Genomic DNA, 23978 nt, shown 5'->3' on the forward strand with positions numbered 1-23978 from the left:
CCATGCAAACCAAGTATGGCCCGAACTGGTGCATAATCGGATATAGCTGCAATAGCAAAAATGCAATCCAAATTTGCCCATTAACAATCCATTAAGGAACAGGAGCAAAATTCTCACATATCACTGGGTGCTGTCCGATTCAAGTTTAAGCTTAATGATAAGAGGCCTCTGCGGCGTACCGCAGAGCGACAACTTTTTAAGGAGAAGTTTTTACATGGCATTGTACCTAACAAATGTCGACAGCAGAAGGGATAAGGGCGTTCAGCATCAAAGGCGGACAACCTCTGCGCAATGGTTGGCACCAAGAGCATAGAAATTTTTATCCTTTATCCTTATTTTGCCTATAAAGAGATACCGGGCAAAGAATTTACTAATGGGATCCATGATAGACGGTATATGAGATTCGGCCCAGCAGAACTTAACACGTTTTTACTTGTTTACTTGTTTTAGTTTTTTTTTACATAATTAATTTTTTTATTGAAATAAAACGACATTGTTTTAAATCACTAATAAATTTTTTCAAACAAAAATGTTATGTTTGTTTACTTTTTCTTTTTATTCTTATTACCACGATGGACTTGGTTCAAATGCTTTTATTGAACTTTTCCATTTATTTAAATTGCACTTTTTCTGTTATATTTGATTTCACTATGAAAATTGGTTATGATATCCTGAAAACAAAAAAAAAATACAATTAAATTAGAAAACTTAAAAAAAATAAAAGTTTTTAAAATAATATTAGAGAACTAAAGTAAAATCAAAGTTATGTGGTATTATGCTTACCTGATTGACTCAATCAATCAAAACACGGATATTTAGTAAGTCAAAAGTTAAAGAATAAGTTTAATGGAAAATATTTGGGGTATTTAAATGATTTACAAAATGTATTGTTGCATGTATGAATAAAATATGTTGGAAATTGTGTAGGGAATTGTATTGGCAAGTCTTTACCATTTCGCGTCGTCGCAAGCACTGAACTGTGGTGGATGATTGACGCATGTGCAGTCATATTTTTCTCTCTTCCCACAACTCGGCCAATTCAGCGCAAGATGTCGTATGTTGAGGTCCTTCACTGCTACCAATGTTGATCACATCCTGTTGTATTGTTCGTTTTGATTCTAGCAATTTTATATGGTCCCAAAGTCTTTGGTTTAAGCTTAAGACCACCTCCTAATTGAGTCCGTTTAATTGCTACGATGTCGTTCTCGTTGTATTGAATCGCAGGTTTACGTTTTCGATTAAAAACTCCAGTATGGCAAAAATTTGTTGCTTTGCAGAATATCGTATAGCTTCTCGTTGTTCGTCGTAAATAGCAATAAGTTAAAGATCGAGCAGTTCTTTCAATTTCAAATCTTCTTTAATTTTCATTTTCGTTCCACTTAGTAGTTGAAATGGTGTTGTATTTGCGCTTCGCTAGTATGATGAGTTTATAAGCTATGGATATGATGATAAAGTTTAATCTTTCAATTTGACCATTAGCACGAGGAAGTCCTGTGGTGATTTTAATATGGGTAATGCCATCACAGTAGGTCCTAAGTCCATCACTCGTAAATGTTGACCCACGGTCGTAAATTATCATTTCAGGGTTACCAAAAATGGTACTTTGGGTAGTTAATAGGAAAATAGCTTCTTTTGCAGAAGATGCCTTGGTGGGATATAAAAACTGTCGATCAAGGCAAAAATGTGGTTGTAAAGTTTGCAGGTTGATTGAAGGGGTCAAAGAAAATCGATATGGTTAGTATGTAATGGAGTGTCGTTTTTCGGTATCGGCCTTAGTTCACCTTCTTGTTTGTCACGTTTCTGGTTTGAAACTATACAAGGGATACAGTTCGATATCCGCTTCAGGATTCTCTCTTCTAATTTTGGAATGAAATACTCTCTTCTAATTTTGGATTAAAAATCAACTCTTTTGACTTCTTAACAGAGAAGTGTCTTTGCTCATGAGCATTTCTAATGATCTCGCTACGCATTCCCTTTGGTACAACAATCAATTCGCAATCGTCAACAAGTTTGTACAAGTTATCTTCTCTCATAAAGTAATTCCTGAAGTGGGTTTTATCTTTTTAATTTTCTCGTATTATGCTGAGATTTTCGTCTTCTATTTGTAAACGGCTTTTTTTCTTGACGTCAAATTTTGTTCGTCGATTATCATAATTGGGTGTCTGCTAAAAGCGTCTACATGTTTCATCTGTGTTCCGATGCGATGTTCAATAACATAATGGTAGGAATAATACCCGACGAGCAACCCTAGTACATTGCAATCTGTGACTAGCTTAAATAGAATTCCTATGAGACAAACCCTAAACTTCTTCAAGGGTTCTATGATTACTAACACTTCAAGCTCATAGCTGGAATATTTCTATTCAGTGTCACTAGTTTCATGACTCATGTAATAGACTTCGCTGTCGACAGATTATTACTAACCGATGCAAAATCCAAAATCCAAATACGGACATTTTGACGGTTATTCGTTTTATTTTATATGCGAAAACCCGTGTTTTGTTTGCGGTGTTTATACAAATGAATTTCACAATGTTTTTCACAATTTCATCACTTTTCCTATTTCGGTTGAGGGCCAAAAATTTGTGGGATTCTGCTTAACCGATTGGCTCAATTAATCAAAACACGGATATTTAACAAGTCAAAAGTTTTGGAATAAGTTTAGTGGAAAATGCTAGGGGTATTTAAATGATTTACAAAATGTATGGTTGAACGCAGGATTCACTGAATAAGGTTAAGCCAAGTGATCAACCGATATACAATTTTTTAATTTTCTGGCCGTACTTGGCATTGAGGATGTCAACTTGTTCTCTATTTACATTCCTTCTTTGTTTACGTTTTCTCCTATTTGATGCCACTTTCAATCGGCAGATTTGACATCCTTAATGATGTTCATGGGGCCTATGCACTTTATGTTTTCGCAAGTGACCTAACCTTCTGTTAGTGAATCCTGGGTAGAATGAATGAATAAAATATTGGGTTGCCCAAAAAGTAATTGCGGATTTTTTAAAAGAAAGTAAATGCATTTTCAATAAAACTTAGAATGAGCTTTAATCAAATATACTTTTTTTACACTTTTTTTCTAAAGCAAACTAAAAGTAACAGCTGATAACTGACAGAAGAAAGAGTGCAATTGCAGAGTCACAAGCTGTGAAAAAATTTGTCAACGCCGACTATATGAAAAATCCGCAATTACTTTTGGGCAACCCAATATGTTGGTTTGAAAGTGTAGAGAATTGTAATACTGTTTCGCGTCGTCGCAAGCACTGTGCTGTTGTGGTTGAGAGACCTTTTTCTCTCCTCCTACCGATATTATTTAATTAATAAAAATAAAATTCATGGAAAAGAATACAGTTAAATTAGAAAACTAAAGTAAAATCAAGTTATTATAAAAAAAAATTCATGGAAAATTTTAATAAAAATCTATAAAAAAAAGTTGTATAAAGTAAGTTGTAAATTTCATTTAATTTCAACAAACCCGTCCCTGTCCTGTCAACAAACTGATATTCCATTGCCCTATACCCTGGGGTTGTACTTCTTCAGCTTAGGAAAGATATCTTTCTCCTTCACGAGAAACTCAGACACAGGGCTATTGCCACTCTGCAACTCATAACATCAACCCATGCTCAATTATCGTAGTGATGGTAGCATAGGGAGTTGGCTCACTGATTTCGCAGCATGGCCAGTATTTATCAGTGACACAAACCTGAGTAACTGACTATGAAGATTCCGCCTGAAAAACGCTATATTCACTTAGAAGTCTAATGAGGTGCCCACATATGTGGACAAATTTGGACACATCTCTTTAAAGCCGGGGGTGCAGGAAAATTTGGGATGTGTTTAACCCAAAGGGAAGACGACCTCCAAGTCATCAATGAAGAAATCATGATTTATTGATCCATCACCCAACCCATACATTGTAGCCACGCTAAATCTGCAAACCCTTTCCGAACAGACAAACACCTGAAATTTGAGCTTTCAGATCATTTCAGTGTAAGGGCAAACTTTGAATCTCATGAACGAGTATGGTGCGATATTTGGCACCTTCTCAAGGAAATACTTTTCGCTCTTGCCCTGCAACTTCTCGAGTATCCTCCCTGCGCAGAAAAATCTAACTACCAAATTTGTATATGAAACTTTTCCATTGAAATGAAGACTTTATTAGTTGAAGTAAGTTTGTAGTGTCTTGACAGACAAAATAATTGAAATGTTGTGGATTTTCAAGTTAGTTGTTAAAATTCGCGTACAACCATGCCACTAAGTACTCACAAAACTTGGTTGGAATCACCTGGCCGGTCAAAAAATATTGCTTTTGATGTTATATCTTGGCTTGCAAACAGTGACTTTCAACAACAAATTGGTAATTGCGGTCGCTCGCATTCAAAATAAATTGTTGCAGGAAAATTAACAAATTTCGTTGTCGTTTTTTTGACAAAAGTGGTTGTTTTTCAAAATTATTTTTATCTGTGTGAGACTTATCTCTTCAGGGCACAACGTTACACTAGGTGGGAGTCGCCAGAATTACAGCAGTGAACATCCTGAGCAACGACTTCGACCTAAGCCCCTTTGCATAAAGTTGCCATATACACAGATCACCAGGGTCTTGAGCCCATAAAGACTTATTTATTAAAAGACAGCCACTTAATTTTTATACCCTCCACCATAAGATGGGGGGTATACTAATTTCGTCATTCTGATTGTAACTACTCGAAATATTCGTCTTAGACCCCATAAAGTATATATATTCTTGATCGTCGTGAAATTTTATGTCGATCTAGCCATGTCCGTCCGTCTGTCCGTCCGTCCGTCCGTCCGTCCGTCCGTCTGTCTGTCGAAAGCACGCTAACTTCCGAAGGAGTAAAGCTAGCCGCTTGAAATTTTGCACAAATACTTGTTATTAGTGTAGGTCGGTTGGTATTGTAAATGGGCAATATCGGCCCATGTTTTAATATAGCTGCCATATAAACCGATCCTGGGTCTTGACTTCTTGAGCCTCTAGAGTGCGCAATTCTTATCCGATTAGGATGAAATTTTGCACTACGTGTTTACTTATGACATCCAACAACTGTGTCAAGTATGGTTCAAATCGGTCCATAACCTTATATAGCTGTCATATAAACCGATCTTGGGTCTTGACTTCTTGAGCCTCTAGATGGCACAATTCTTATCTGATTGGAATGAAATTTCGCACGAAGTATTTCGTTATGATATCCAACAATTGTGCCAAGTATGGTTCAAATCGGTTCATAACCTGATATAGCTGCCATATAAACCGATCTTGGGTCTTGACTTCTTGAGCCTCTAGAGTGCGCAATTCTTATCCGATTGGAATGAAATTTTGCGCGACGTGTTTACTTATGACATCCAACAACTGTGTCAAGTATGGTTCAAATCGGTCCATAACCTTATATAGCTGTCATATAAACCGATCTTGGGTCTTGACTTCTTGAGCCTCTAGATGGCACAATTCTTATCTGATTGGAATGAAATTTCGCACGAAGTATTTCGTTATGATATCCAACAACTGTGCCAAGCATGGTTCAAATCGGTCTATAACCTGATATAGCTGTCATATAAACCGATCTGGGATCTTGACTTCTTGAGCCTCCTCGGTCTATAGCCCGATACAGCTCCCATATAAATCGATCTCTCTATTTTACTTCTTGAGCCCACAAAGAGCGAAATTCTTATTCGAATTGGCTGACATTTTACACAGGTCTCCAACATAAATATAATTTAATTGTGGTCCAAACCAGACCATATCTTAATATCGCTCTAATAGCAGATCAAATCTTTTCTCATATCCTTTTTTTTGCCTAAGAAGAGATGCTGGGAAAAGAACTCGACAAATGCGATCCATGGTGGATGGTATATAAGATTCGGCCCGGCCGAACTTAGCGCGCTTTTACTTGTTTATTATGCCACCCACTTTATACTTGCAGGTTAGGTGTAGGGTATTATATAGTCGGCACCATTCGCTATCCTTACTTGTTTTATGTTTTATACCCTACACCACCATTGTGGTACAACTTTGTGCATTTTTTTGCAACACTAAGAATGAGAAGAGCTATACCGAACGGCTTAGAATCACTTCCTGATTCAATGTAGCTATGCCTGTCTGTCCGTCTGTCTGTCAGTCTGTCAGTCCATGTATTCTTGTAATCAAGGTATAGGTCGCATTTGTCGTCCGACTGTTACAAAATTTTGCACAAGTCAATTTTTTGGTCCAAAGACGAACGCTATTGATTTTGAGCAAAATCTGTTCAGATTTTGATATAGCTCCCATACATATCTTTCATCCGATATGTCCTATTAAAACTGTAGAAGCCACAATTTTGGTCCGATCTTTACAAAATTATGCACAAGATGTTTTATTTAACGTCCCAATACGAGTGCAAAAATCGGTTCAGATTTAGATAAACTTCTCATATATATGTTTCATCCGATATGGCCTTTGAAGCTACAACTTTGGTCCGATGTTTAAAAAAATTTTGCATGAGATGTTTTATAATGTCAAATAAAACAATTGCAATATGTGTGCAAAATTGCATAAAAACCGGTTCAGATTTAGATACAGCTCCCATATATATCTTTCATCCGATATGGCCTTCGAAGGCTATAGGAGCCACAATTTAAGTCCGATCTTTGCAAAATTTTGCATTAAATCTTTTATTTGATGTTTAAATACTTGTGCAAAATTTCATTAAAAGCGGTTCAGATTTAGATATAGCTCCCTTATATATCTTTCATCCGACATGTAGGGTGTAGGGTATCATTTAGTCGGATCCGACCGACTTTTGCATTTCCTTGCTGGTTTTTTGTTAAATCTAATCCCACGGTACCAAATTTACCTCTTTTTTTAAGTTTGCAAAAATGTAGCCAATTTCTTGTAGCCCCTCTTAAAACACAAAAGAAAATATTTAAATACCTTAAGGAAACAGCAATACTTCAACTTCTTACTTTTTGCAAAAAGAAATGACACGCAAAATATGAAACTTCGAATGTTTATTGTAAAATTATTTGTTTTTTCTTTCTTTGGATTTCAAAGAATTTTTCTCTTATTTTGCCAATTCATGTCCAAAAGTTATGTGCGGCTTTAAAGTTGCTTTTTTGTGTTCTTTTTTTGATATTTGCTTCTTTTTTCATATTTTTATTCATTGTGTATTTGGTAACGGATACATAGTCTCAATAACTTTGGCAACGTCATCATTCTGTCACGATTATTATTTGTCTATAAAAATAAATCATTAATTTCAGCTTATGATGGAAGAGGGCCAACAGAAGTAGGAATTGTTCGAATTGATAAAGTACAAATAAACGAAAGCACATTGTGATATTGGGTGATAGATGATTCAGAGAGGAGGGACCAGAAGCAGGAGGAGAGTTATAAGTATGGATTTGAAATAAAGCTGGATTTTTTTCTTTCGATATATGATATTGAAAAACCAATTAATTTTTGATTTCATTACAAGGCATTTTTATTTTTGTAGAAAAAACTAATTGGCAGTAAGTAATGCAAGAAGGAAGAAAAAGAGAAAACATTTTTCAGAAATTTTGGTCAAAACGAATTTTAAGTACCCTCAGTTGCTTAGCAAAATTTAGGAATTTTCTAAAAGACAATTTTTTAAGTGCAATGGCTGGGCTGTGTAAAGACTCCAAGCTCTCAAAAAGCTATCCGTTTCGATTTTACAAAATCGCGTACACCTTTTGCAGGAAAGTTTCCAAATGATTAGTGATGATGCCTCAGTACGCATTTCTCTATTTCCACTGAGACAAAAACAAATCGCCATCCTCTGCTGTAGAGTACAACGCATAAATATTTCTATGACACACCATGTTAATCATTGCCGCTTCTCTGATATCACACAAAGATGATGGGGCAGCTATTATTGAAGATTAAATTCTCCAATATGATATATTTTTCTAATGATTTGTTATTAATAACAAAAACTAATAACATTAGTAAAAATATGATTGTATGCCAGTAATTGTGTATGGATGGTTGGGGTAATTGTTTTTATTTTCCATCCCCACTTGCGGCCAATGTTTATTCAACTACTTAAGCTGAAAATTTTTATTTCATAATACTCCACAATTACTTTACGATGAAGTGATTACAAATAATGTTGGCCTGAAGTGTTTGAAATGAATTTGAGGAAGCTCATAGATCATAGTACCCTCGGCACCCCAACAACCACACTCAGTCAAGTTCCCTTAGATTTTGTGTGGTGGCTCATACCCGCTTAAATACCCCACACTCTTGAGGCAATTACTTTTGATATTTCTCCTTTACGTTTCTTCAGAAAAGTAGCAAACGTTTGTTTATTTTTTTTTTGTCTCTTAGATTTGTTTACATTTCCATTGATACCCTCATATTCAATTGAATTGATTTAAGCTTCGGTTGAGAGCGTATAATGAATATTCTTCAAGAATGGCATAAGTCAAAATTCCATTATTTTAAGATTTTAGTAAAACAATTTTATGTTAAATAAAGCTTGGCATTAAAAATTTTTTGCGTCACATAAATTTACTGTTTATTTACTACGTCATCTTACACAGCAAACTGTAATACGATTGTTGACTATTATGCTTCTAGGATAACTGTTATATTATTATCTCATTGCACTGTATATGTAAGTTATTATTTTGTTTCATTTCATTTGAGTTCACTGTTATGCACATAGAAAACGGCCATATTTTCTAATAAACTAACTATTATACTCTTACACAAACTGTTTACAACCTCCAGATGACTTTCAAACAAAGTCCTGAATTATTTTATCAGATAATTAACTGTTACTTTCTTAAAAACAAACAATCAGTAAAGCAAACTGTTATACGGCTGCAAAATCTTTAACGAAAATTATTATGTATGATTTTATTTGAGTCCACTATTATAAGCATGGCACAACTGTTTTACATTAAAAAAAATGATAATAAATGTTATAAACCTACAACAAGTGCTATATTATAATTTAATTGCTGTAAATAGTTCAAGTTAAATCTCCAAACTGTTTTCGAGCGACTAAAAAAACAAAACTACACCCTAATTAATATAACACACTTATTAAAACTGAAACTCAAAGAAAGTTATTATTGTATATTGTTTAATTTTATATCAGTTCTCTATAATACATACGTTAAAACTGTTATACTTTCTATTAAACTAACTATTAAACACTTACAAAAACTGTTTTATGACAAAAGGAACAAAATCCTATTTCAAGCATGGAACCACAAGTATACAAACAGAAATATTAACAGTTATACAACTGTTATACATTCATATTCATTTGAAAAAAATAGAAGAAAAAAAAAAATAATTTTATAATTTATTTACAATAAGCATGGAACCACAAGTATACAAACAGAAATATTAACAGTTATACAACTGTTATACTAATTTATTTATTGTAAATAAATTATAAAATAATTTTTTTTTCTTCTATTTTTTGCAAATGAATATGACTGTATAACAGTTGTATAACTGTTAATATTTCTGATTGTATACTTGTGGTTCCATGCTTGAAATAGGATTTTGTTCCTTTTGTCATAAAACAGTTTTTGTAAGTGTTTAACCAATATTTATTTAAATACGAAGCTTATAGCAAATTTAAGTTAACTATCTGGGATATAATCAGCTAAAATAAACGTTATATTAAGAGCAAACTGTTATACACATAGGACAACTGTTATTTATTAATTTAGTGGCGCTATATGATTCCAAAGAAGTTCTCAAATATTTTTGATTTGACTGTTATACAGTTGCTTTACATAAACGAAAGCTATTATTTTGTTTCATTCCATTTCAGTTTACTCTTATGCCCATGTAAAAACTGCTACATATTCTAATAAAATAACTGTTATACTAATAGAAAAAAGTGTTATACCACCATCAGAAGACCTTTTAGCAAACATTAACATTAACATTATTTCATCTTTATTATTGCTTTATATTTTGTGGCTTAAATTTTACTTATTTCATTCTTGAAGCAAATGATTTTAACCACTGTCCCTATGTCTGCCTGAGTGTGTTTGTATATGCCGCATTCAATTCATTTATTCAACACTTAAGTAAATTTGATTAAATTAGATGTGATTGCAGTAAATTTGAGTGTTTGAAGACTCGGCATCATATCCCACTACAGCAAACGTTTCCCCCCAGGAGTACAAAAAGTGAGAGAAAGAGATTTCATTCATTCCTAGCAGTAATTTGGTTTAGGAGAAGAAGGGGCTCAACAGTGTCAGTCAGACGCCCTGACTTAAGGCATTTAAATGTTGAAAACTTTTTCAGCGTCATCATTAACATTTCCCTAAGAACCCTTCCCCATTACATACATCTATCGATTTGCCTGTTTCCCTTATCGCAAGCAAGCAACCAATTGATCTCTGGCAATTTGTAATTTCTTCAAACTCATTATAGGGAATTTTGTGCGTTTTTTTTTTCTTGTAATTTGTAATTGAATATGAAATGTTAGCTGATGGTAGAGGAGGTGGGGTTGGTTCTGTTATCGAGCCTGCCAGAAAACAAGCAAAGAATGAAGTACCAAAACAACAGCACAAAAAAGCACTTGCCTCTAATTACTTCCACAAACATTTCCAGCCATCTACAACTGGCTCCATTAACGAATGCCTTCCAATTTTCGTTACAATTTCAATTTATGCGAAATGATTTTTTCGCTTTCTTGCTTTTCAACGAGTTCATGCCATCAACTTTATTGATTTTACGATTATCGCTTCATTACGTATTATGGTTGCACTTGCAGAGCGGAGGAGGTAAGGGAATTAGTGGTAAGAACATTGAAATTCTTTCATCGACATTTGAGTACTATACGTTCATTATGAAATGCGTAGAAAGGGCTTTAAGCAACACTTATTGGCGTTTAATGTTTTCTTAGGAAGAAGACAATGGCATTTGAAAACTCTTTCCTTTTCCATTCTTTTAACGAAAATTGTGATTATTATAAAATGACGATGATTTTCTGAGCTTGGCAAACCCTTACATCATCTGTAAAAGCTTTACATTTTTGTAGTCTAGTGTTTTAGCAATAAAAATAAAAGATTTCTGCCAAGACTTTAGTGAATTTATGATTTGTATGGGTTTTTTTTTATAGTTTTCAATATGGAGTATGAAGATTTATTATCTATTTTTTCTTAGGATGATGTTAGTGTAAAAATAATTTTTAAGTAAATGTCAAAGATAATGGGGATATAAATCAAAACGGACGATAATGCATGAAATGTTTATTGGCGAACAAAAATTAAAAATAAATAAACGAATAAAAAGCATTAAGTTCGGCCGGGCTGAACTTTGGATACCCACCACCTCGGGTGTATGTGTAAACCCCTTTCGCCACAATCTGGTGACAGTTGGATAACTTATGCACCCAAATTCGGAACGGACATTGAGTGGTCTAATAAATATAAGTCACAGTTGTATTTCACATTTCAACAAAATCGGGTAATAAATAAAGTTTTATGAGATTCACACCCTTAACCGGCATATCGGTCTATACGACAGCTATATCTAAGTGATATCCTATCTTTACCATATTTAGGTCGGATGGCGGATGGCCTTAAACAACTCACTGTTTCAAATTTCATCGAAATCGGAAAAAAATAAAGCTTTTATGGGCTTCAGACCCTTTATCGGCAGTTCGGTCAATATGGCAGCTATATCCATATATAGTCCGATCTGTACCATATTTGGGTCGTATGTTGGGAGGCGTCAAACTATCGGTAAAAAAATACAGCTTTTATGGGCTTCAGACCCTTTATCTGGAGATTGATCTATATGGCAGCTATATCTAAATATAGTCCTGTACCATATTTGGATATTGCGAGGCTTAAACTGCGCACTATTCTAAATTTCAGCGAAATCGTATAAAAAATAAAGCTTTTATGGCCTTCAGACCCCTTATAGAAGGATCGGTCTATATGGCAGCTATATCTAAATATAGTCCGATCTGAACCAGGCCTAAAACTACTCACTGCTCCAAATTTCAGCGAATGAAAAATAAAGCATTTATGGGCATCTAGAAGCTATATCCACATATTGTCCGATTTGGACCGTTCAAAAACTTAATCAGCGTGCACCAAAGAGACGTATCTGCGCCAAATTGCAGCTCAATTTTTGAAGCCTGTAGAGTGATTACAACAGACGGACGGACAGAGACACGGACATCGTTAAATCGTCTTAGAATTTTACGACGATCCGAAAAATATTGTATATACTTTGTAGGGTCGGAAATTGATATTTCGATGTGTTGCAAACGGAATGACTAAATGAATATACCGCCCACTGTGAGTTGTCTTACGACCCTCGATATTTGTTTCGAATATGGTCTAGAGCGGACAATATCTTCATATAGCTCCTATAAGGACGTAGCCATGATTTTATTTTGGGGGGCCAACCCACATTTTTTCAAAATCAAAAAATTTCGAAATTCTTATTTTACTGTGAATTTTGTAAAGATATCTGAATTTTTATACCCTCCACCATAGGATGGGGGGTATACTAATTTCGTCATTCTGATTGTAACTACTCGAAATATTCGTCTGAGACCCCATAAAGTATACATATTCTTGATCGTCGCGAAATTTTATATCGATCTAGTCATGTCCGTCCGTCCGTCCGTCTGTCTGTCTGTCGAAAGCACGCTAACTTCCGAAGGAATAGAGCTAGCCGCTTGAATTTTTGCACAAATACTTTTTATTAGTGTAGGTCGGTTGGTATTGTAAATGGGACATATCGGTCCATGTTTTGATATTGTTGCCATATAAACCGATCTTGGGTCTTGACTTCTTGAACCTCTAGAAGGCGCAATTCTCATCCGATTGGAATGAAATTTTGCACGACGTGTTTTGTTATGATATCCAACAATTGTGCCAAGTATGGTTCAAATCGGTTCATAATCTGGTATAGCTGTCATATAAACCGATCTTGGGTCTTGACTTCTTGAGCCTCTAGAGTGCGCAATTCTTATCCGATTTTATTGAAATTTTGCACGTAGTGTTTTGGTATCACTTCCAATAACTACGCTTAGTATGATTTAAATCGGTCCATATTTTGATATAGCTGCCATATAACCGATCTGGGGTCTTGACTTCTTGAGCCTCTAGAGGGCGCAATTCTCGTCCGATTTAACTGAAATTTTGCACGTAGTGTTTTGGTATTACTTTCAACAACTGTGCTAAGTATGATTCAAATCGTTTCATAATCTGGTATAGCTGTCATTTAAACCGATCTTGGATTTTGACTTCTTGAGCTAATAGAGCACGAAATTCTTATCCGATTTGGCTGAAATTTTGCATGAGGTGTTTTGTTATGACTTCCAATAACTGTGCTTAGTATGGCGTAGATCGATATAGAACCTGATATAGCTGCCATATAAACCGATCTGGGATCTTGACTTCTTGAACCTCTAGAGGGTGCAATTCTCATCCGATTTGGCTGAAATTTTGTACAAGGGCTTCTCTCATGACACATACGTGTCTAGTATGGTCAGAATCGATCAATAGCTTGATACAGCTCCCATATCAACCTTTCTCCCGATTTTGCTTCTTGAGCCCCTACAAGGCGCAATTCTTATCCGAATGAACTGAAATATTACACAGTGACTTTTACAATGTCAATGAGCATTAATTTATGGTCCGAATCGGACTATAACTTGTTTTGCTCTCAAACTAGTTTTATGATTTCAACGAGTTATTGTTTGTGTCGGTCTATTGGTTTTAAGTGACTTTTACTTCCATAAAATTTTACGCAAACACACTGAAAACATTAAGCAACTTAATTAAAATCAATGGAAATTCCGTTTTTTATGAAAAAGATGTCCCGTAAACATTGCATCTAACTATTGTCGTATATGCCTCTTTATAATTTTCCATCATGTCTTTATAATTCTTAAAGTGTTCTAATTTATTGGAGATACTTGTAAAATAAGAGAAGGTGTCATTGATGTCCAATGACCTAGAGTCAAATTTCAGCAAAATCGGATAATTAATGTTGCTTTTATGGGTCGAAGACCCTTAATCGGAGCATCGGTCTATTTGGCAGCTATATCCAAATCTGGACCGATCTGGGCCATATTGACTGAGGATGTCGAGGGTCCTAAATTTCAGCACAATCGGATAATAAATGTGGCTTTTATTGGGCTAAGACCCTAAATCGGCGGATCGGTCTATATGGGAGCTATATCAAGATATAGTCCGATATAACCCATCTTCGAAATTAACCTGCTTATGGACAAAAAAAAAAAGTATCTGTGCAAAGTTTCAGCTCAATATCTCTGTTGTTTGAAGACTGAAGCGTTATTATAACAGACAGACGGACGGACATGTCTAGATCGTCTTAGATTGTTACGCTGATCAAGAATATATATACTTTATAGGGTCGGAAACTGATATTTCGATGTGTTGCAAACGGAATGACAAAATGAATATAGCCCCATCCTTCGGTGGTGGGTATAAAAATAATTTCGGGGTTAAGTTGCCTTTAGAGAGTATTTAGTCCATAAAAAAATAATTTCTTATAGAAAGTTTGTCCTTAGAATAAGCTAAGTAAAATGTTGTCTTTAGAAGAAAAATTGAAAGCTATTTGATCTTTAAAAAATAATTTCGAGGGAGACCCGGATCTTGTTGAAATTTTATTATTAGAGAATGTGACGCTAAAATCTTTTATTTAATTTGTTTAGAAAATTTTTCATTAAAAATTAGTTTATACGTAGAATTTCGTTACAATTATGTCCTTAGGAAAAATAGTTTTAAGGCGGCCCTGGGCTCAGCAAAACATTGTCTTTGTGGAATAATATTAAAATGAAATTTTGTCATTTTAAAAAATGTTACTGATTTTTTTTTTTTTTTTTTTTTGATTGGAATAAATTTAATTAAAATTTTTTCTTAAGACAAAATCACTTTGGGTGGGGGGGGGGGGTGCTCGGGTCCGAGGCTCCTCCCCCTGGCTACGTCCCTGAGACCCCATATAGACTGATCTCCGAATTTAAGGTCTTAGGCCCATAGAAGGCGCAATTATCACTGAAAATTGGCAATGCTAATTTTCTTAGGCTCTTCGTCGACACTGAGGTGTATGGTTCAGATCGGAATATATTTCGATATAGTTGCTAAATATACCGATCATCCAATTTTAAACCTTTCACACCCATATATTGCGCATTTGTTGGCCGATTTTGTTGAAATTTTGATTTTGTCGAAATGTAGTTAATATATATACCTAAGGTATATATATTATACCTTATATCCAAAGTTCGGCCCGGCCAAACTTAGTGCCTTTTACATTCTTTCAATGTCAATTTTAATATATCAGCTACCAAACATTTCATTGCGATAAAAAATTCTTATCAATGGCAATTTTCTCCGAATTCCTGGAATTATTTCCAATTTCCTCCAACTTCTTCCTTCCAAACACCCCCATAATAGTTTATTTGCCTACCAACGAACATAGCTCAAAGTTCATTAAACTCTTTTTGATTTGATTTGAATTCATTGTAGTTGTGTGGTCGTGTTTGCACAACACAACTGTTTAAATAAATCTCAAGTTATAAAGCATAAGCAAAACATATTTAGAATTATCACAATTTGATTGATTTAAATTTTTTGTGTCTTAACAAACATGCAAATAAAACCCCACAGCTCTCATTAATCATTTGAGTTGAAAATTTTGAAAGAGAAACCAAAAACAAAAAAATACTACAAACAAAGTTGTGAATACCAGCCAAGACGGACTGACAGGCATGAGGATTGTAAACAAGCAGCATCATTATTTCACTGTCTGAAAGGTGTCAATTGAGTGGAGGCGGAATTGTCAATTTTAATTATGAATCGTAAATAGATAAAGTGATTATTTATACTTTGATACACTGAGAGGAATGTCTATTAAGATATAAAGCCACTTGATTGCCACATTTCAGGTGTTATTTCAGTTTTTTTTTTTTTGTGGAACAACCAACATAGCCTTTGGCAACTCTACCAATATCGTTATAAGGATTTATGTTGCGATACGCAATATTTTTTTCACTTTAAGGTGTTTAAGTTCGCCAACAATAGCCGGTAGTGATTCTCAAGTCCGCTATAACACAATTTTTTATTTCGCTTGAACTCCATCTGGAATAAATTTTTTTAAATTTACTCAGAAGTAGTAATGTGCGCGTGAGTGATTTTCCACTCACGCACATTCTCGAAAAAAAAAGATAAAAAGCCAATTGATTGCCACATTTCAGGTATTATTGCAGTTTTTTTTTTTTTTTTTTTTTTTTTTGTGGAACAACCAACATAGCCTTTGGCAACTCTACCAATATCGTTATAAGGATTTATGTTGCGATACGCAATATTTTTTCACTTTAAGGTGTTTAAGTTCGCCAACAATAGCCGGTAGTGATTCTCAAGTCCACTATAACACAATCACACTATTACGCTTGAAGTCCATCTGGAATAATTTTTTTTTTAATTAACTCAGAAGAAGTAATGTGCGCGTGAGTGATTTTTCACTCACGCACGTTCTCGAAAAAAAAAAAATAAGATAAAAAGCCACTTGATTGCCACATTTCAGGTGTTATTGCAGTTTTTTTTGTGGAACAACCAATATAGCCTTTGGTAACTCTACCAATATCGTTATAAGGATTTATGTTGCGATACGCAATATTTTTTTCACTTTAAGGTGTTTAAGTTCGCCAACAATAGCCGGTAGTGATTCTCAAGTCCACTATAACACAATCACACTATTACGCTTGAACTCCATCTGGAATAATTTTTTTTTTAATTAACTCAGAAGTAGTAATGTGCGCGTGAGTGATTTTTCACTCACGCATGTTCTCGAAAAAAAATTTTACTCATGCACGCTAACGCACGACTTTTTTATATTAACTTACGTTCACACACGCTGGGGAGAAAACAACTTTACTCATGCACGACTAACGAGAAAATAATGAATCACGAGACAATCACGAAGCACTCGCGACTCACGAGCGCATCAACTGCAGCCGATGATTACCCCAGCAAGAATAAGAAGGACAAAGCTAAAGAAATGAAACCACCAGCGAAAACGGCCGAAAGGAAGAAACCCGACAGACCTAGGCAGCGACCGGAGGCCACGCCGAGGGACCTTAAGCGAAATGCTAAACCAGAGGGAGCTGAAGTCGCCATCCGTTCTGTTCAGAAGACCAAAACGGGTGCGATTCTCCTCGTAATGGGCAAAGATGGGAATGAGGACGTGTTCGGCGAATCCCTCAAGGGCACCCTTTTGCGTAGGACCTAAAACCAAAGGCGACAATAGAGATCAACGAACAGCGGAAATGCGCCAAACTTTTAGAGGACACGGGTGCGATAGCACTATACCGTACATCACTCTTGCGCCCAAAGAAATTATCGGAACGATAACAGAGTGGGGTATGCCAGAAACTTACGCAACAAGCGACCAGCTTGAAACTCCTTGAGGAAATTGACCGTCATGACTACCGGCCAGAGCATGCATTAGTCGTTCTGTCAACAGTGGGACGTTTGATAGGCATCATAGAGTGCGAATGTAACAAATCCAAGCCAAACCTTAAACAGCGGAGGGCAAATAGAACCGCAGCACATTGGCAGAATAACGCTATAGCTGAGTAGCAAAAAAATTGGATTAAAGTTAGACGCAGATATACGAGATCTCGCCACAGAAGCACGGCTGAGGCTGAACACGGTCTATACATGGAAGCAAAAGAAGAACCCTCTGACAATATAAGATGAGCTAAGAAATGCAGTCCACAGCCTTCAAAGCAGAAAAAAACCCCGGTCTCGACGGAATACCCGCAGTGGTCATAAGGCAGATAGCAAAAAACGCAACTGAATTTCTTCTAGGAATGTTTAACTGATGGCTTTTTGAGAACGTTTTTCCGGAGGTATGGAAGAGACAAAAGCTGGTGTTCAAAGGCAAGGGGCAAAAATGACTCCACATCCCCATCACCATACGGCCATTCTGCATGCTGGATATGACCGGCAATATTTTGGAGCGACTTTTGAAGCCGCGGCTTCAGGACGCCATCATTGAGGGAGACAAATTGACTTACAGGCAGAAATGTCCACGATCGGTGCTCCCTGAGATGTGGTGGAGAGTGTAGAGGCGGCTAGGCGAAGAAAGGATATGAAGAACGCATTTAATAGCCTCACATGGTCTGACGTCCTTCAAGCACTCAGGGAGGACCTTAATATACCGCCGGCGTATTTGATGAGAATAATAATAAGTTACTTTCATAACAGGATGGGACGAGAGAATAGGAGGTCACATCAGCAACGGCGCAAGGCTCCATACTAGGACCAGATCTTTGGAATGCCAGTTATGATGGAATACTGCAAACAGAAATGAAGAGGGTATCTTTTTAATAGGATATGCTGATTACATAGCTGCAGTCATCACAGCAAGAGACACGGAAGGTGCTGAGCGCAAACTATGACAGTTGATGCTAATGGCAGAAGAGTGGCTGGATTCCAACGGCCCGCAACTTGCGATGCAGAAGACTTAGTGGCTACTCCTGACGAGAAAATATATCTCATTGGAAGTGTATATGCGCATAGAACGCATACTGGCGAACAACAAGTAGAGATTGCTCAAATATCTAGGTATCTGACTGGATACAAAGCTAACCTATGCAAAGTAAATTCGGTAGAAAGGCCGCGAGAATAGCGGCACAACTCAGTCGAGTGATGGCAAACACAAGAGGGCATCTCCCGAGCAGGCGCAGGCTCTTAATGGAGACATGTAATAGCATCCTCCTCTATGGGAGCGAAATATGGGGCCGGACACTGCAGACAGCATGGCGAGCAAAATCCCAGCTCTTGGTACAGAGGACGATTGCTCAAATCATCCTTAAGGACAGTAGCGGAGCACGCAAACCTTGTGGTAGCCGGAATGGTTTCGATAGATGCAGATGTTGACAGGCCAAGTTTACTTCCGGCAAAACCTGCATAGAATGGGCAAATGCTCTTCTAGCAAGTTCATTTATTAGGAGCAAGAGGTAGCAGATGATGTGGAACATACATTCTTCCACTGCGAGAGGTGAGTTGTATAACTCAGGAAACTGGAAACAGCGAATGACGACGTTTCGTCTGGGACAATAGTCCAGGGGATGCTTAAAGACAAGCAGATCTGGGAGGCGATGATGAGATACGCCGATAAAGTTCTGCGGAAGAGGTTGGACGTGGAAGCAGTGGCGTAGAGTATGAATGCGAAGGCCTGGACGCAAACACAACGAAGTTGATATAATTTATTACCAGATATGAGGTTCCCCTCGAAGTAATGCGAAAGCGGTTCCGAGGAGTAATTCATCCTCAGGGGTGATACACGGTATCTTTTAAGCCAGTACCATTGGAAACAACGGAGTCCGTCATAAGGCGAAAGGCATACTCGTCATGTGAGTAAAGCATTTTCCCTTCCTAACACGCAAAAAAAAAAAACACCATAGGATGGGGAATGTACTAATCAAGTTATTCCGTTTGTAAGATCTCGAAATATTGATCTGCGACCTCCGTAAGTATTGGGATGCCCAAAAAGTAATTGCGGATTTTTTAAAAGATAGTAAATGCATTTTTAATAAAATTTAGAAAGAACTTTAATAAAATATACTTTTTTTACACTTTTTTTCTAAAGCAAGCTAAAAGTAACAGCTGATAACTGACAGAAGAAAGAATGCAATAACAGAGTCACAAGCTGTGTAAAAATTTGTCAACGCCGACTATATGAAAAATCCGCAATTACTTTTTTGGGCAACCCAATATATTTATTCTTGATCGTCCCGACTTTCTGAGCCTTGTCCGTCTGATGTCTCGATTTCACACCTAAAACCTCTGGAAGCTGCAATTTTGGTCCGAATTTGGCTTAAATTTTGCACCTCATGTTCCATTACGACTTCCAACCACCGCACAGTGGGATAGAACCAAAAAAAAAATATATGACGTGTGAGAACGGGTAGAGATACCTTTTTGAAGTTTGGAATGGTTAAAGCTGAGGTGTTAGCGAGATCGTGTGCAAAAGTTCAAGGCCCTAGGTAGCCCGGGTGCTTTTTGGCCAGGCTCCTAAATTTGATTACCTTGGTATTTCGAAAATGTTTATTTGTGGTCCAATTTCTAAAATTTGTTGTTGTTGTTGGATAGTGCTGAAAATTCCTACAGAAAAGTCTGCTTGAGGTCTCGTCTTGTTTCGGTGACATTCGACTTACCATTCCATATTGCAAAGAGATATCTGAATACGCTCTCACACGACATATTTTTTACTAGATCTTTTTTCGGTTTTATCTCACTGTGCACTGTGCCAAGTAAGGTACAAATGAGCCTATAGACTTATATGTGTGGGTCCTAAAAGCTTTAATATTTGACTAGTTGCTAGAAATTTGGTACGTAAAGTAAAATGATGCAGAATCCATGGGGGTTGTTTCCCAAGATTCGGTCCGGCCGAACTTGGCACGTATTTACCTGTTAAAGACTGTAGCGTGATCTCGGTCAGACGGACGGACATGGTCATATCGTCTTAGAGTTTTACAACGATCAAGAATACGTATACTTTGTAGGGTCGGAAATGGATATTTCGATAAGCTACAAAAAGGGCGATCAAATTAATATATCCCAATTTTTGGTGGTGGGTATACCAATGAAAGAAGAAGAAGATGCTTTCCATTTTTCTTAAAAATTCCATAATAATCAATTTCCCTTTTAAGGAGTTGTTCGCACGTATGCTTCATTTAATGCATGTCATTCAACAACAACAAATGGTCTTAATTTGTAAAACGGGAAAAGCAACTATTTTAAATTAAATTATAAACTTATATTGTACATAGAGTGACTGTTGAGGAGCTTAAACAAAAATTCTTTTTAATGGTTTTTATTAGTTTTTTTTTTGGATTTTTTCTCCCTTTTTTGGACAAGGTCATGGGAATTTATGAACTTGAGTATTTATCTTGTCATGATAATTGACAGTTTTGTTGATGATGACTTTTCGCATGATTGCCCTTGACGAGGACACACGCATGTACATTTTCGTTTTAATTATGAAATTTTAAAGAAACAACCATGAGATATTGTGACTCTAATAATAAAGAAAACAAGTAAAAAGGCATTAAGTTCGGCCGGGCCGAACCTTGGATACCCACCACCTCGGGTATATATGTAAACCCTCTTTCGTCATGATCCGGTGAATATTTAGTAACTTATGCACCCCAATTCGGCACGGACATTGAGTGGTCTAATAAATATTGGGGTGCCCAAAAAGTAATTGCGGATTTTTCATATAGTCGCCGTTGACAAAGTTTTTCACAGCTTGTGACTCTGTAATTGCATTCCTTCTTCTGTCAGTTATCAGCTGTTACTTTTAGCTTGCTTTAGAAAAAAATTGTAAAAAAAGTATATTTGATTAAAGTTCATTCTAAGTCTTATTAAAAATGCATTTACTTTCTTTTAAAAAATCCGCAATTACTTTTTGGGCAACCCAATATAAGTCACTTTTCAATATGGTATAACAAAACTTTGGTCTTTTTGGCAGCTATATCCAAATATAAACCGATCTGAACCATAAAGGACACCGATGTCGACAAGCCTAACATGAGTCACTGCGTCAAATTTCAACGAAATCGGATAATAAATGCGATCGAATCGGTTAAATCGTCTTAGAATTTTACGACGGTCCGAAATATATATACTTTATAGGGTCGGAAACTGATAATTCGTTGTGTTGCAAACGTAATGACTAAATGAATATACCCGCTATTCTACGGTGGTGGGTATAAAAAGCTTAGCCAGAGCAATAGGAAATGGCCAGTCACCATGTCGCCTAGTCGTGACGAAAAGAATACCCATCAGACATGACCTTCAAACAAAGTTAGCTGCCAAATGCTTTGTTACTGCCAAAATGAAACATTTGGCTATTTATAAGGACATGTGTATGTAGTAATAAGGGGGGAACTACAACTTAAAAAGTAATTGAAAATTATATCATGGCTATGACATTTAAACTGAGATGGAGTAAAGATTTAAAGTCTATTCAGTTATTCCAAGTATTGCCAGCGAATATTAGACTAGCCCATGATTACATGAAGGCATACAAATTTAAGAAATTAATTGCCCTCATAATTTAGTTTCAACAAGTAAAAAGGCATTAAATTCGGCCGGGCCAGAATTTGGATACCCACCACCTCGGGTATATATAAAAACCCCCTTTTCGTCACAATCTGATGAAAATTGAATAACTTATGCACCCAAATTCGACACGGATATTGAGTGGTCTAATAAATATAAGTCACTGTTGAATTTTTGATTTCAAATTTCAACAAAATCTGGTAATAAATAAACCTCTTATGAGCTTCAGACCCCTAATCGGCATGTCGGTCTATATGACCTATATCTAAATATAGTCCGATCCGAACCATATTTGGGACGGACGTCGGGAGAATTAAGACTACCCAACAAATTTCAGCGAAATCGGAAAATAAATAGAGCTTTTACGGGCTTCAGACCCTTTATCAGTCTATATGGCAGCTATACCTAAATATAGTCCGATTAAATCCATATTAAGGTCAGATGTCAGGCGGCTTAAAATAACCTTCTGTTTCAAATTTCAGTAAAATCAGGTAATAAATAAAGCTTTTATGGGCTTCAGACCCTTTATCGGCAGATCAGTCTATGTGACAGCTATATCTAAATATAGTCCGATCTGAAGCATATTTGGGTCCTATGTTAGGAGGCGTAAAGCTATTTACTGTTTCAAATTTCAGCAAAATCGGTAAAAAAATAAATCTTTTTTGGGCTTCAGACCCTTAATCGGGAGATCGGTCTATATGGCAGCTATATCTAAATATAGTCCGATCTAAACCATATTCGGGTCCTATGTTAGTAGGCATAAAAGCACATAACGTTTCAAATTTTAGCGAAATCGGTTAAAAAATAAAGCTTTTATGGGCTTTAGACCCTTTATCTGGGGATCGGTCTATATGGCAGCTATACCTAAATATAGTCCGATTTGATCCATATTTAGGTCACATATCAGGAGGCTTAAGAAAACCTTTTATTTTTTTATTTTAGCGAAATCGGATAATAAATAAAGCTTTTATGGGCTTCATACCCTTTATCGGCAGATCGGTCTATAGGGTAGCTATACCTAAATATAGTCCGATATGTACCATATTTGGGTCAGATGTAGGGAGGCCTAAAACTACTCATTGTTTTTAAATTTTAGCAAAATCGGATGAAAAATAAAGCATTTATGGGCATTAGACCCTTTATCGGAAAATCAGTCTATAAAGCAGCTATATCCAAATATGGTCCGATTTGGCCCGTTCAAGAACTTAACCAGCATGCATCAAAAGGACGTATCTGTGCCAAATTTCAGCTCAATATCTCAATTTTTGATAGCTGTAGAGTGATTACACAGACGGACGGACAGACAGACTGACACACGGACATTAAAATTCAATAAATCTTTATTTGTTGTTGACCATTCACTTAGTCCGATTTTGGCATACTTTTTCCAACATTTTGGCCGGTATCTGACGAATAAATGCTTCAATGTTGTCTTACAATGCGTCAATTGAAGTGGGCTTGTCTGTATAGATATGAGATTTAACATAGCCCCACAAAAAATAGTCTAAAGGCGTTAAATCGCACATTGTAGGCGGCCAATTGACCGGTTCCAAAAGTGAAATAACATATTCACCGAAATCGCCTCTCAATAACTCCATTGTTACGCGTGCTGTGTGCTCTGTGACATGTGACACCTTTAACAAGACGGTGACACATGCCACACAGCACACGTAACAATGGACTTATTGAGTATAACCCCATCCTATGGTGTTGGGTATAAAATGCTGGTATCTTCTCCTTATTTATAAAAATCAATTTGTGTTTGTTTGTTGATTTGTTTGTGTGTTTCTTATAGACTCAGAAACGGCTGAACCCATTTTCTTGAAATGTTCACTGATGGTGCGTAATGAAAATAGAGTACT

General features: G+C 36.2%; 1 long non-coding RNA gene across 1 annotated transcript in view; it reads right to left on the minus strand.

Annotated features, from left to right (window-relative positions):
* Nucleotides 1-584: 584 nt before the first annotated feature.
* LOC106094896 (uncharacterized) overlaps nt 585-23978 on the minus strand; it is a 39695-nt gene continuing 16301 nt past the window's right edge. Inside the window, exon 3 of the long non-coding RNA XR_009398798.1 lies at nt 585-671. This is a non-coding gene — a long non-coding RNA (uncharacterized LOC106094896). The remainder of the gene's footprint in view (nt 672-23978) is intronic.

This window comes from Stomoxys calcitrans, chromosome 1 (assembly GCF_963082655.1).
Source record: "Stomoxys calcitrans chromosome 1, idStoCalc2.1, whole genome shotgun sequence".
NCBI classification, from domain to species: domain Eukaryota; kingdom Metazoa; phylum Arthropoda; class Insecta; order Diptera; family Muscidae; genus Stomoxys; species Stomoxys calcitrans.